The sequence below is a fragment of the Cydia pomonella genome, chromosome 24 (genome assembly GCF_033807575.1).
Source record: "Cydia pomonella isolate Wapato2018A chromosome 24, ilCydPomo1, whole genome shotgun sequence".
NCBI classification, from domain to species: Eukaryota; Metazoa; Arthropoda; class Insecta; order Lepidoptera; family Tortricidae; genus Cydia; species Cydia pomonella.
In genome coordinates, this window is record NC_084726.1 from 4,104,540 (window position 1) to 4,118,209 (window position 13,670).

Sequence of the window (13,670 nt, forward strand, 5' to 3'; positions counted from 1 at the left end):
TCTGTGGAGCCCTTGAAAGTAACCATAAAGATTAAAATAAATTGTATCTATGGTAAGCCATAATCTTTCTTGTCAAATGTCAAATACCTATATATGTTTATTTTATTTCGTTTTTATCTTGCTAAATATTATACAATTGTAAAAAAAAAAAAAAAAACAATATAATAAATGTGTAAACCGAGCCCTATAATTTGATACCAAACTCGACCATACTTTCTTGCAAATAAATGACCAGAATAGCAAGACCCCCCACTAATATTTTTTAAAACTTGTAGGCTCTTCTAGCTCCATAACCCCTTGATCGAGCCTGCTCATAATTTCATGACTAAAATATAATGCCCTAAACTACACCATTACCCAATTTCATTAAAATAAGCACAAATTTACTTAAGTTATAGTCCATCAAACTATCCTCTGATAGTTCAGCTTAAAAACATTGCAATGCCGGGATGTGCCCTTAGCCAACCGTGTGCTCCGAATCGAATGCACTTCGCTTCGCTCGCTCGTACGATTAATTCAGAATGTTAGATCATTTATCTATTTGCAAACCTCTTTGATTTTACTATTCTTATTGCAACTGAAAATATCTGAGACTTAAATCGGCCGGGATATAAACCGTGATTACCTCTTGTATTGTTTTTATTGAGCTCCCGATACTTCAACGCAGTTACATACATCTTGTTCACGGTTTTAATCCCGTCGATACTAACCGTGAATCATTCAAAACTGTTATTCAAAATACCTGTCATTGAAATTCCGAACAAAATTAAAATTACATCGAATAATAATTTAGTTAATGTTACTGTAAAAACGATTATTATATTTAAAATAAATATAAAAGTCAAACGTAAGTACAACAGTTATATTACGACATGAATAAAACCCACACTCAACAATATGGCTTGCTTCTCACATACATTTGTAACGAATGTCGTTTTATTTCAAAGCCAACACTTGAACTCAACGCTTTATAACTTGGCGTAGTATTTTATTTTTAGTTTTTGTTAAAACTTTCGAGTTCTTGTTGTTTTTGTAGTAATATCAATATGGAAAAAGTTAATAGTGATGAAATGATATTTATGTAGTTACAATAATATTAATAACCGAGAATTTTTCAAACAGTATAGGTACAGCGACACAGTTAATTATAACTAAGTGCAACAAGTTTTATTTATTTATTTTATTAGTTTTTATTTATTTAGTTTATACTTAATTTTAATAATATTAAGAAAACCGAAATAAACCGGTATTTACCGGTATTTTATAAGCCGGTTCCGAGCTTTGCATTTAAGGGCATATTCGGTATCGTGTTTAGGAAAAAGTAGAATTTCTTTTTCTCGCGAAAAATTATTGGCATTTGTATTGTAGGCTTAGTCAACTTGCACGACTTGCCCCGTAGAAAAAAAAAATTCACTTCAAAAATTGTTTATCCTAATTTTAGCTTATCAGAACACGATACCGAATAGTTATGCCCTTAAACGGATACCCACTATTTTTCTTACACCTTGTAATATTTCTTCTAACAAACTGTCCTACTATTGTCGCTTGGCTGATGGGACAAAATAACGACAACGAAAAGGTTTATTTTTATTTATTCAAATAATATTTCTTACTTAACCTTACGTTATGTAACAAATTTCGCACCGGAATGTCTATCCACACTCATGCAAGATGGGTTTTACTTAAGGCCGCATCAGACGCCAAGGCCCTCGCGCGCGTCGCGCTGCAAAAAATCGAGCGCGCAGAACTATGCGTTTGAATTAGAATTTCGCTTGCTCGCGCGCGCAACGCCGCACATTTCCGTCCATCAACACAACTTGCCCCGCACTGACTATACGGACGAGATCGGGGTAATGGTAGAGACCTAGGATTTAGGCTTATTTTTTAAGAATTGAGGCATAGGAATTTGCAAAAAGCAAGAAAACCAAATCATTTTATAGTGTTGTTTTTTCTGAGAAAGATTGTTAAGTTTCATATATTTTCGATAAAAGTTGCAGTAGTAATAAGGATACAACTGAAAGAAGTAGGTGTGACTTCAAACTTTTTTTTTCACTTATTTAAATTAAAATAGATTTCCAAAAAAACCATATCATTGCTTATAATGTACATTGTTATATTTTTTTTCTGCTCAAAAATGGTTCAAAGTAAAATCGTTTTACGGTATTTTGCGGGAGGAGGAACCTTAAGTTCTTTACCGATACCATATTGGCTGCGCGTCCTCTATCGAACAATTAAAATTGATCCAATAACGTTCATTGGCTACACCTGCTAACTATCCACTATTATGCATTCATTGCACGAACTATCTCAATATCGCAATAATGGAAATTGCAGCGTAACTAGTAACAGTGACATAACGTTATATGAATACTAAGTTCTGAGTTTGAGTGAAAATACTCGTAATAGATTCACTAATACTCGTAGTAGATATCTATTGCAGCGTGAACTTACTGCTGACAAAAACAATGTTACTGCCCGGATTTTTGACATTTGCGGTAGCAATGCAGTCAGTTGTTGCGGTAGCAATGTGTCGCTGCAATCTTGCTATAGTAGTAACGACCGCTAACGACAGTGGGTAGTGGGTAGTGACTCACTAGGCCAGACCTGTCGTCAGCAGTCGTCAGGCAGGATCAGTACCCTGCCTATGAAGCCGATGGTCCTGGGTTCGAATCCCGGTTCCTGAGTCATTGATGTTTTTTATGTATATACGTATGTATACCGTCGCCTAGTACCCATAGTACAAGCTTTGCTTAGTTTGGGGCTAAGTCGATTTGTATAAGATTGTCCCCAAATATTTATTTATTTATTTAATATGGGTTCATTCTGAATCATTTGATCCTTTAGAATGCCATTACTATCGCTCCATTTGTACACTTAGCTACAATGTCACACGATCATAAAATGTTCGAATGACGCTATCGAAATAAAGTTTCAATAAAAATATCGCGAGACAGAATACAAAGTATTCTAGCGAACATTATATTGAAAATTTTATTCCCTTGGCCGTCATAGTGGGTCAACAGGAGATATAAATATTTAACGCAGTTACAGATATTTTACTTTAACCTTTTCGTCGCCATTGACTTGTTATAAATTCAGTACATTTCGTACCCCACACGCCACGATTGCATATCAAGTCGTGATTTTGATTGTGATACGTACAATTTTATCTCACTGACAAGGTACTGTTTTTTAAACCCCTTCTTATTTTTCAAGACCATTTTCGTTGTTTCTTTATTCTATTCTTAACATAAAATTTGGTGAAAACAGTAAAAAGCGGCGTCATGCATTATCAAGGAAATCGACAGATACAGCTAATATAAAATCATAATATATTTTGATTTATATAATTTTGTCTACCTATATACCTAATAAGACATTACATGATTAGTTTTATGCAATTTGCATTGCATGATTGGTTTTCTTAATAGCATTAAAAATATGTTTGACATAAAAATTCTACCTAGGTACAGGTATACAGGGTAAAATTGTTATGTGGACCATACGTGAGGGGTGAATATGTGGGTCATACTGAACAACTCTTACTATGGGGCCAACCCCAAACCCGTGAAAAAAAATGTATGAGACGGCAGGTTTTTTCGCGATTTCGGATCTGGACCCATTGTAAAAATGGTTCAGTATGACCTTCATCGTATGATCAAACATAACAATTTCATCCTGTATTACTATTGGTTGACTGTTTTTATAATTTAAATTGACAGCGCTCAGTTTCAGCTTTGGCAAAAATGCTATCGTATTTTTCAATCAATTGTCTTAATATGTTGTAAGCAGTTTCGATAATTATATTTCTAGGGTTCCGTACCCAAAGGGTAAAATGGGACCCTATTATTTATTTATTTATCTAAAACTTTATTGCACAAAAGAAAAACTTAATGTACAAAAGGCGAACTTAATGCCATGAGGCATTCTCTACCAGTCAATCTTAGGGCAAAGCGGAAAAGATTGTAGGCGGTGCGTTTAAAACTAAAATAAATTGTTATTGAACGAAGTAGAGTCCTAATACATATTACTATACTAAGACTCCGCTGTCCGTCCGTCCGTCTGTCCGTCTGTCACCATGCTGTACCTATCTCATGAACCGTGATAGCTACACACTCAGATCATAGAAAGTACTAGATGGCTGACGGAGGCGTGGCGCGTGTCGCCGCGACATGGCCACATCGTGGCCATACCGGCCCACCGTAAGACAGTAGCAAATTAGCTGTCATTGAACAATGTGTGCGTCAATTTTATTGAAATGCCGAATTGTAGCGTTATTTTGTGTCGAAATAGGAGTGCATCCGAAAACTATAAGGATCATGGAGTTACATAGTACATTTTTTTTCACGTATTAGTCAATAAAACCACACATTTTAACAAATAAATCCAGTGACATATGATTTTTCTGAGTCAGACCATGTTGTCATACAAACGCGTGGCAATTTGTCTATGCATTCTACATTGACGCTTTGGCATGGAAAACTATTTGTAGTGTCCTTAGCAACGGCGCAATGCATTAAACCGCTAACGATATTCACAGGGACATTATTGTTTCTTGGTACGACCGCCAACCGCTCCCTTCATTGACGCCGCGAAGTAGAGTGGTGCTCGTGCATATAATTGATCTTTGAGCGTTATCGATAAAAATGTTTGGATATACTATATACACACATTAAAAATAATTACTTTCATACGAAAGTAATTATTTTTCAAGTAAAATTTTACAATTATTTTATATGCACCTAATATTTAATTTAATACTTATTAATTTGGATTAAAAATCGAAAAGGTAAGCCAAAAAATAAACTGATTTATTTAAGTACAATTGTACAAATGTACAAATGTTTTATTTCAGAAATAAAATAATAACAGTATTACATTTATGCTGGCCCCCACACTAGGCATAGCCTGTCCTGTGGTGGATAATACGGTTTACAAGTAAAAAAAAAAACAATACTACAATTGAAAATAATAATATACAATTATTTAGAGTAAACAATTGAAAAAGAAACGGTAGTGAATGGAATTTACAGTGAGTCAAAAAAGAAATATGTTCATGATTGCAATTTTTTTCAGTTTCCCGAAAATCCCAGTATTAACGAAAAATGGATGGATGCTACAGGAAGAGGGCCCTAACTGGTTTACGAGCGAGAAAAGTGTTATTGGTTCGGATCATTTTCAAGAAAAATGTTTCCAGTTACAGTTACAGATAGAATATAAATATGTTTAAAATAATAGTATATTGTATACTCAGTCGATCCAAAAGTTCTATCAGAAAGATTTTTACTGATAATTATGATTACTGTTTCCTTATTATTCGTACATACGATATAAAATCTTATTTAATGGTGCATTATACTTACTATATAACATGCTGGAATTGCTTTCAATTGGTGACGAAATATGCTATAATAAACTGAAACTTTTTTTTAATGAAGCGCTCGCGTCTAACGACAATCCCAAAGTAAACAATTTAAAGAAACATTACATCAACTAATGACTAAAATGTAAACCAATTTGATTAATTAAGCATAAACAAGCTTTCGCATCATGGTACATGTTTTTTTTTTTTAATTATAAGCTTTGTGTTACATTTTATCAGTAAAAACCTTTGTGAGAGAACGTATGGCTCAACTAATATACCTTACACGTACCTAAAAATTCTTAGCTCGTAAATAAGGTCAAAAATTTAAAGGAATATAAATTAAGTCTATGGCAATTATTACTTAAAACAAAAATGTCTAAACTATAAGGTAAGTAAGTAAGTAAATATTCTTTATTGCACCATTAATTATACATTTTACATACATGTAAAACTACAAATGAATTTCAGGTCATTTTCAGAACATGTAAAATATCGATAGCTCTATCGAATTGTCCTCACTCTAGTGCCGCCGCTCTAGGCTCCTACACCGCGCGGTTTGGCCAATCACAGCGCGTGAGTTGGTTGTCTGGCCACGCCTTTAATGATGTGGTGGGGGACAGTTGGAGACAGCGAGACTCGTTGAAATTATGCTTCGTTATAAATCTCCTTACTTCTTATATCTATGGGCTAAGGTGATCGGCTCTTTATCATTTGTAACCATGCCTGTCACGTTCTAACAAGTATGTAAGTGCGAAAGTGACGCATGACATGACAGGTGATAAAAATGCAACCATGATACCGCTAAAAAAAAATTATAATTACTCGAAAATGTAATTACTGTGAGACTGTACTTCGCGGATCGATCGGCCAAACTCGGTGCTGGATAACAAAGTAACGAAGTTTCCGAAGCGGCAATTATGGGGCCGACTGTATCTTTACACTTTGACCTAATTTCTAACTCGACTGTACTATACTTTCATAACGGAAGATGGCTGTCTAATAAGACAGTTTAGGGTTCTGTACTTAATAATTAAAAGAATCATTTCTTATCTTGAAAGTTGACAATTCCCGGTCCCATTAAATTTAACCATTCTTAATGTACTTATTGTATAACAGAAGTTTATATCTGGTACATAATGAAGGTTCTTAAAACATGAGTTTTATTAAACGAGTCGTAACAAAGTGAAGGTGAGTTTCATAATAAATACAACATATTTCTATGTGAACGTAATAACTTACACGATTTAATTTAGACATTTAAATGGCGGATAGTTGTCCTATTCCTCGTTTATAAATTAAAAAAAAACCGTGCTGTAAATAAAGTTTGAGCCATGCTCTTAAATGATGATGATGATGATGATGAAGGTCTAAAATCACTGCACCTTATAAAAGTCCCCCGCCGCGCCTGTCTGTGTGTGTTTACGTTCGCGATTTACTCAAAAACGACTGAACAGATTATCATGCGGTTTTCACCTATGGATAAAGTGATTCTTGAGGAAGGTTTAAGTGTATAATTTGCTAATCCGTGCAAACCCGGGGTGGATTGCTAGTCATATTAGATAACGAAACGGTTATAGAATAACAGAGATAATATTACCTACTTAAAGCTATCGTAATACCCTTTCAATGCACTTGACAGCCATTTCAATGATAGTGTATACCTAATGCTGAAATGAAAAAGTCCCTGAAATATAAAGGCCAGAACACATCAGCTATATATGCGTAGGTCGTGCATGTGCACGTGCACTAAAATGTTGAAGCCGCGCAGACACATGTCACGCAAGCGATATGCCGTATCTCATAAGAGGAAAGAGACAGGTCGATTCTCCATACGAAAGTAGTCCCCATTTTCCTCTCTGGATATCGACATTTTACAAAATAGTTCTTCATAATTTTATGTATATTATAGCCATAGCTATGCCCCTACATTTGAGGTTTTTCGATTTTTGTATTATTACAAAAATAAGGAGCGAAAAACAGATTTCATACAACATATTTTTATTATTATTATTGAGGTTTTTGGGCCTTTGAGTGCCACGTCGACCAGGTAGTGATCTATTGTGACAGCCCTTTAAAGTTCATTACTGATGCCCGTTGAATCCAGGAAATTCCAGATTCTTTGGGCCGTAATGTTCTGTACCTCATAGGGTTGCAATACGTGCCGCCCTAAGTGGGTACTTCTTTTTGACATTAGTGGTCCACAGGAACAGAGAATGTGCATTGCAGTCTCCTCTGATTCCTTGCAGAACCTGCATGTCGCGTCTTGTTTCTTCCCAATTTGAATTTCATACAACATTGTATATGCTTCTAACTCCTATAAAAATTAAAAATTCTTAATAAACTTAAGAGCATAGCTGTGATATTCAACAAAGTGAATCAACATATTTTCAATAACGTTAATTCCAGAGAGGAAAATGAGGTCTACGTTTGTATGAAAAGGTGATTTCGCGCAGGTCCTCCACTTTCGTCATAACGGTCTGTGCATTACAACGCGTACGTGCACACCTACACACAAGTGTCCAGTGTGAACAGGCCTTAACTGATCCATACCGTACTTCTAATCCGAGACAAAAACCGCTAATTGCAGCATCGTTAGAACTTCCTTCAGAGCAAGTAAGTTAATTATAAAAGCTTTGCTATCGCTGTACTAAAGCGCTTAACGATCTTGTTTTTATGAAACTGGCCAAATGAAGGGTAAAGTATATGAAAGATATTTTTGTACGAATAAAAGTTTTCTTCGTTTCTTTTTCGGAAACCATTTTTTGATGAAGTGAATATTTTCGGAATATATCGCCCGAAAGAAAAATGTGTCCTCCTAAATTATTGAGCTCTCTTCTTCCTCGCGTTGTCCCGGCATTTTGCCACGGCTCATGGGAGCCTGGGGTCCGCTTGACAACTAATCCCAAGATTTGGCGTAGGCACTAATTTTTACGAAAGCGACTGCCATCTGCCCTTCCAACCCAGAGGGTAAACTAGGTCTTGGTGGGATTAGTCCGGTTTCCTCACGATGTTTCCTTCACCGAAAAGCGGCTGGTAAATATCAAATGATATTTCGTACATAAGTTCCGAAAAACTCATTGGTACGAGCCGGGGTTTGAACCCGCGACCTCCGGATTGCAAGTCGCACGCTCTTACCGCTAGGCCACCAGCGCTCCTTTTTTATTGATCATAGAGTAAAAATAAACAACTAAATTTGTAAGAACTTTAATGGTAAAACTTTTTTCCGAAGTAATTATAATGCTATTTGTACGGATATTCAAGATATGAGCAAAAACGAGCGGCCAAATATCACCTTCGCGTACGAATCGAGTTTCGTTCTCATTCAAAACTTTGCACATACAATGACATGAGGTGTACAGTGTGTCCCTAGCCATTGGACAAAGCCGTAATGTACATATGCATTAGGGTATTTAGAACCAGTGTACAAATTATCATAACAACCGGTCTAGCGGTTTCGAAGAAATTAACAAATTACCATTTTTTACTTTGGAGCAGCCTGTATGTGTTAGTAGCTCCTAATAGTGGGGTCGTTATAGGACAATACCAATATTTTTTTCATTAAAGCATGAGACTTGGCACACTTGTTACTAAGGTGGACCAGAGTCGAAAACGCCCGGGAGGCAGCGGGAGACACCCCTCTAGGGGGGAGGGGGAGGGGGTGAAGTTTTCCTACGCCGCGCGCACTGTTGGTCGTTATAACTACTAAACTATAGCTACTAGGGCAAGTGTGGTATCATTTTCTGATAAATAAAAGATGGTCAATCATTTCCTAAAACAAAAAAAACACCTTTACATAGAAAAAAATTGAAATACGGCCCAAAATCTAAAATCTTTTGAGTAAAAAAAATCTTTCAAGGTCAATAAATTTTTAATGATTACCGATATCGGATTAAAAAAAATATATTTAAAAAGGCGCATTAATACAGATTCCAAAAATATAAGTAACATTGCAAATATTTAAGAAAAAAATTGTTTAAAAAAATATAGAACACCGCGCGGCAGAGTCGTAAAAAATTCTTAGCCAATTATGAACATCAAAAACGAGTTTTATAGGTTGCTAGTGTCCTGTAAGCTGTAACTAATAAGGATGGAGTTTTCATTACATATAATATATCATCATATCAGCTCATATATGTCCCCTCCGAGGGGCTCGAGCCTACCCTGCATTAGGGTGATCGGGCCTTAGTCGATCACGCGAGCCCAGTGCGGGTTGGTCGACTTCACACACAAGCTTCGAGTTTCCTCGCAGCCGTGTGCAGGTTTCCTCACGATGTTTTCCTTCACCGTAAGAGCGTCGAATAAACGTACATATGAAATCGAGATTCGAAAACACATTGGTATGCGGCCAGGATTCGAACCACGACCTCCCGCACAGGAGGTAGCGGTCTTAAGCATTACGCCACCGACGCTCTCTATATATAGTATATAGCTCAATTTTAATAATTATTTGATAGAAGACATTTTTTATCGTGTGTATAAGCATATTTAAACTTATGGCTCAGCTGGGCACGATTTCAAGTGACCCAAAATCTATAAAGAAATTAAACAAACAGTATAGAATTTTACTTAAAAATGTTTATTATTTACATTGTCCCCCACAATCGCAAAGCTCCGTGCACTTAAGTTGCCGCTGAAAGCACTGGCACCTCGAGCCGCCGCACCTCTTTTTGCATCTGCACCGGATCATTTCCAGGCATGCATCTGCAGCTACGGGCAAGTCTGTCCATGTAGGTTGCCAGCTTTCACTGACTTTTCTCCATCCCCAGTTAGATGGACAGGGAAGATTTTGATTCGGTGACATCTGACCCCATACATGGACTGCTTGGAACACTGCCCGCAGGAAATGCTGGTATAGAGCAGCTTTCGTCGGAGGTATATTCTCCAATTGGCGGTCTTTTTTCGAGAATAGGTGCTTTCGGGCTTCGTTTACGGTTGTAAATGAACTGGCTCTAAAACAAAACAAAAAAATTAGTTACTAGACTATTTTATTGTATTGCTAGTTTTAAAAAGTGCTTATTACCTGTCATATAAAATGACGACAAACTTTTCGATTACTGTAAACGCCTCGCTAGTACTCCCCTCATATGCTGCCAGAAACCCTTCTGTGGCATTGGGAAATGCGTTCCATGCATCTATTGCACTTTTTTTCCTTTCCCGTTAAAATAGGACACAGTATCACAACCTGTGAAGGCATGGAACAGGGGGAGGACTTTTTTGTGGCCCTGTAAAAGAAAATAATATGTTTTATATAGCCCGCCTAGTACCTGAGCTAGAAGAGCTGTGGGTACACGTAGGTACTGGTAAACACCACCAGTACCTTCCTTGTCACGAAATAGCAAAAACTCTAGGTAAAAAATAATTATAAATTGTATTTATCTACGTTACGCCCTAGCCACTAGCTAGAATAGAATAGAATGCACTGAGACTATAACGCTAGGCGGGCTATATAAAACATATTATTTTCTTTTACAGGGCCACAAAAAGCGAAAGTCCTCCCCCTGTTCCATGCCTTCACAGGTTGTGATACTGTGTCCTATTTTAACGGGAAAGGAAAAAAAAGTGCAATAGATGCATGGAACGCATTTCCCAATGCCACAGAAGGGTTTCTGGCAGCATATGAGGGGAGTACTAGCGAGGCGTTTACAGTAATCGAAAAGTTTGTCGTCATTTTATATGACAGGTAATAAGCACTTTTTAAAACTAGCAATACAATAAAATAGTCTAGTAACTAATTTTTTTGTTTTGTTTTAGAGCCAGTTCATTTATAACCGTAAACGAAGCCCGAAAGCACCTATTCTCGAAAAAAGACCGCCAATTGGAGAATATACCTCCGACGAAAGCTGCTCTATACCAGCATTTCCTGCGGGCAGTGTTCCAAGCAGTCCATGTATGGGGTCAGATGTCACCGAATCAAAATCTTCCCTGTCCATCTAACTGGGGATGGAGAAAAGTCAGTGAAAGCTGGCAACCTACATGGACAGACTTGCCCGTAGCTGCAGATGCATGCCTGGAAATGATCCGGTGCAGATGCAAAAAGAGGTGCGGCGGCTCGAGGTGCCGGTGCTTTCAGCGGCAACTTAAGTGCACGGAGCTTTGCGATTGTGGGGGACAATGTAAATAATAAACATTTTTAAGTAAAATTCTATACTGTTTGTTTAATTTCTTTATAGATTTTGGGTCACTTGAAATCGTGCCCAGCTGAGCCATAAGTTTAAATATGCTTATACACACGATAAAAAAATGTCTTCTATCAAATAATTATTAAAATTGAGCTATATACTATATATAGAGAGCGTCGGTGGCGTAATGCTTAAGACCGCTACCTCCTGTGCGGGAGGTCGTGGTTCGAATCCTGGCCGCATACCAATGTGTTTTCGAATCTCGATTTCATATGTACGTTTATTCGACGCTCTTACGGTGAAGGAAAACATCGTGAGGAAACCTGCACACGGCTGCGAGGAAACTCGAAGCTTGTGTGTGAAGTCGACCAACCCGCACTGGGCTCGCGTGATCGACTAAGGCCCGATCACCCTAATGCAGGGTAGGCTCGAGCCCCTCGGTGGGGACATATATGAGCTGATATGATGATATACTATATCTAATGAAAACTCCATCCTTATTAGTTACAGCTTACAGGACACTAGCAACCTATAAAACTCGTTTTTGATGTTCATAATTGGCTAAGAATTTTTTACGACTCTGCCGCGCGGTGTTCTATATTTTTTTAAACAATTTTTTTCTTAAATATTTGCAATATTACTTATATTTTTGGAATCTGTATTAATGCGCCTTTTTAAATATATTTTTTTTAATCCGATATCGGTAATCATTAAAAATTTATTGACCTTGAAAGATTTTTTTTACTCAAAAGAGCTTAGATTTTGGGCCGTATTTCAATTTTTTTCTATGTAAAGGTGTTTTTTTTGTTTTAGAAAATGATTGACCATCTTTTATTTATCCGAAAATGATACCACACTTGCCCTAGTAGCTATAGTTTAGTAGTTATAACGACCAACAGTGCGCGCGGCGTAGGAAAACTTCACCCCCTCCCCCTCCCCCCTAGAGGGGTGTCTCCCGCTGCCTCCCGGGCGTTTTCGACTCTGGTCCACCTTAGTAACAAGTGTGCCAAGTCTCATGCTTTAATGAGAAAAATATTGGTTCCCATACATTGAGTGCACCTAAAAACCCCACTATAAGGTAATATCCTAAAAGAATAGTATGGAACCTTCTTCGACCTTTTTGATTATCTTTTTATTTATGACACTAATAAGCTTCTGACTTTTGACAAATGTCATCATTATCAAATATTTCGAACGAATTGTCAAAAACACTGCCAAAGATTAACACAGTGTTTCTTTTTGTTGTCGATTATTGCAAATAACTTTTGTTCGAAAACTTTACTTTTTTATCTTTTGTTCTAATTAAAAAAATATTAACGTCAGAGCATTTTTGAGAAGTAACCCTACGTGAGTTTTTGAGGGTTTGTCCAATGGCTAAGGTCACCGTGTATAAACTGTAAATAAAATAGAGCAAAAACAAACTTTGTATAAAAAACTTTATTTATATTTATTATAAATTCGCTGTATTTTTTTAACTATGATATCTAAAGCTACATAAACTAGTTACTAAAGGGCTAATATGGTCGGCTCTTTATCACTTGTCACTACGCCTGTCACGTTCTAACAAGTATGTAAGTGCGAGAGTGACGCATGGCATGACAGGTGATAAAAATGCAACCATGTTACCGCAGCAGCGGTGGCAGCATGGTTCCATTTTCATCACTTGTCACTATCCCCGTCACTTTCGCGCTTACATACTTGTTAGAACGTGACAGGCATGGTGACAAATGATAAAGAGCCGACCATCTTAGGCCTACAGGACTAGATATACCTTATCCTATTGTAAGTACAAAGTTTCAGAGCAATCTAGCTAGTCGTCTGAAAATGAGAGCGTATTTACGTTTGTATGGAGAACCGAGCTTACTGGGGACTCTGAACATAGATTGAAGTCCTCAATAATTTTTATTCGTAAACACAAACAAGACACATTATATTACATAATATAACCAAAACAAAGAAAGTATAAAGTGCCACGAAATGGCCTCATCTCAACATGTGGCTGGTGGCTTCCAGCGCTGATCATCCGATGAGACCATCAAGTGAGAAAAATCACGAAAGACAACAGACAAGAAGGAAAAAGACGTAAAATAATATAGAGTGAACAAATTGAAAAATAGATAAAAGATAAGGACTAAATTAATTAAAGATTATTTATATATCAAGCATCGTAAACATAGCACTGTATC

General features: G+C 36.9%; 1 protein-coding gene and 2 long non-coding RNA genes across 5 annotated transcripts in view; all 3 read right to left on the reverse strand.

Annotated features, from left to right (window-relative positions):
- Positions 1-13,670, reverse strand: part of LOC133531232 (uncharacterized) — a 452,362-nt gene that overhangs the window by 407,887 nt on the left and 30,805 nt on the right. The window lies entirely within an intron of this gene.
- The window catches only part of LOC133531230 (sperm surface protein Sp17), a 364,739-nt gene that overhangs the window by 275,140 nt on the left and 75,929 nt on the right, over positions 1-13,670 (reverse strand). The gene's annotated exons all lie outside the window — the stretch shown is intronic.
- LOC133531056 (uncharacterized) lies at positions 9,921-10,569 on the reverse strand. Its single transcript, XR_009801441.1, has 2 exons — positions 10,386-10,569; positions 9,921-10,314 (listed from the first exon to the last, which is right to left on the reverse strand). It is a non-coding gene; the product is annotated as an uncharacterized LOC133531056 (long non-coding RNA).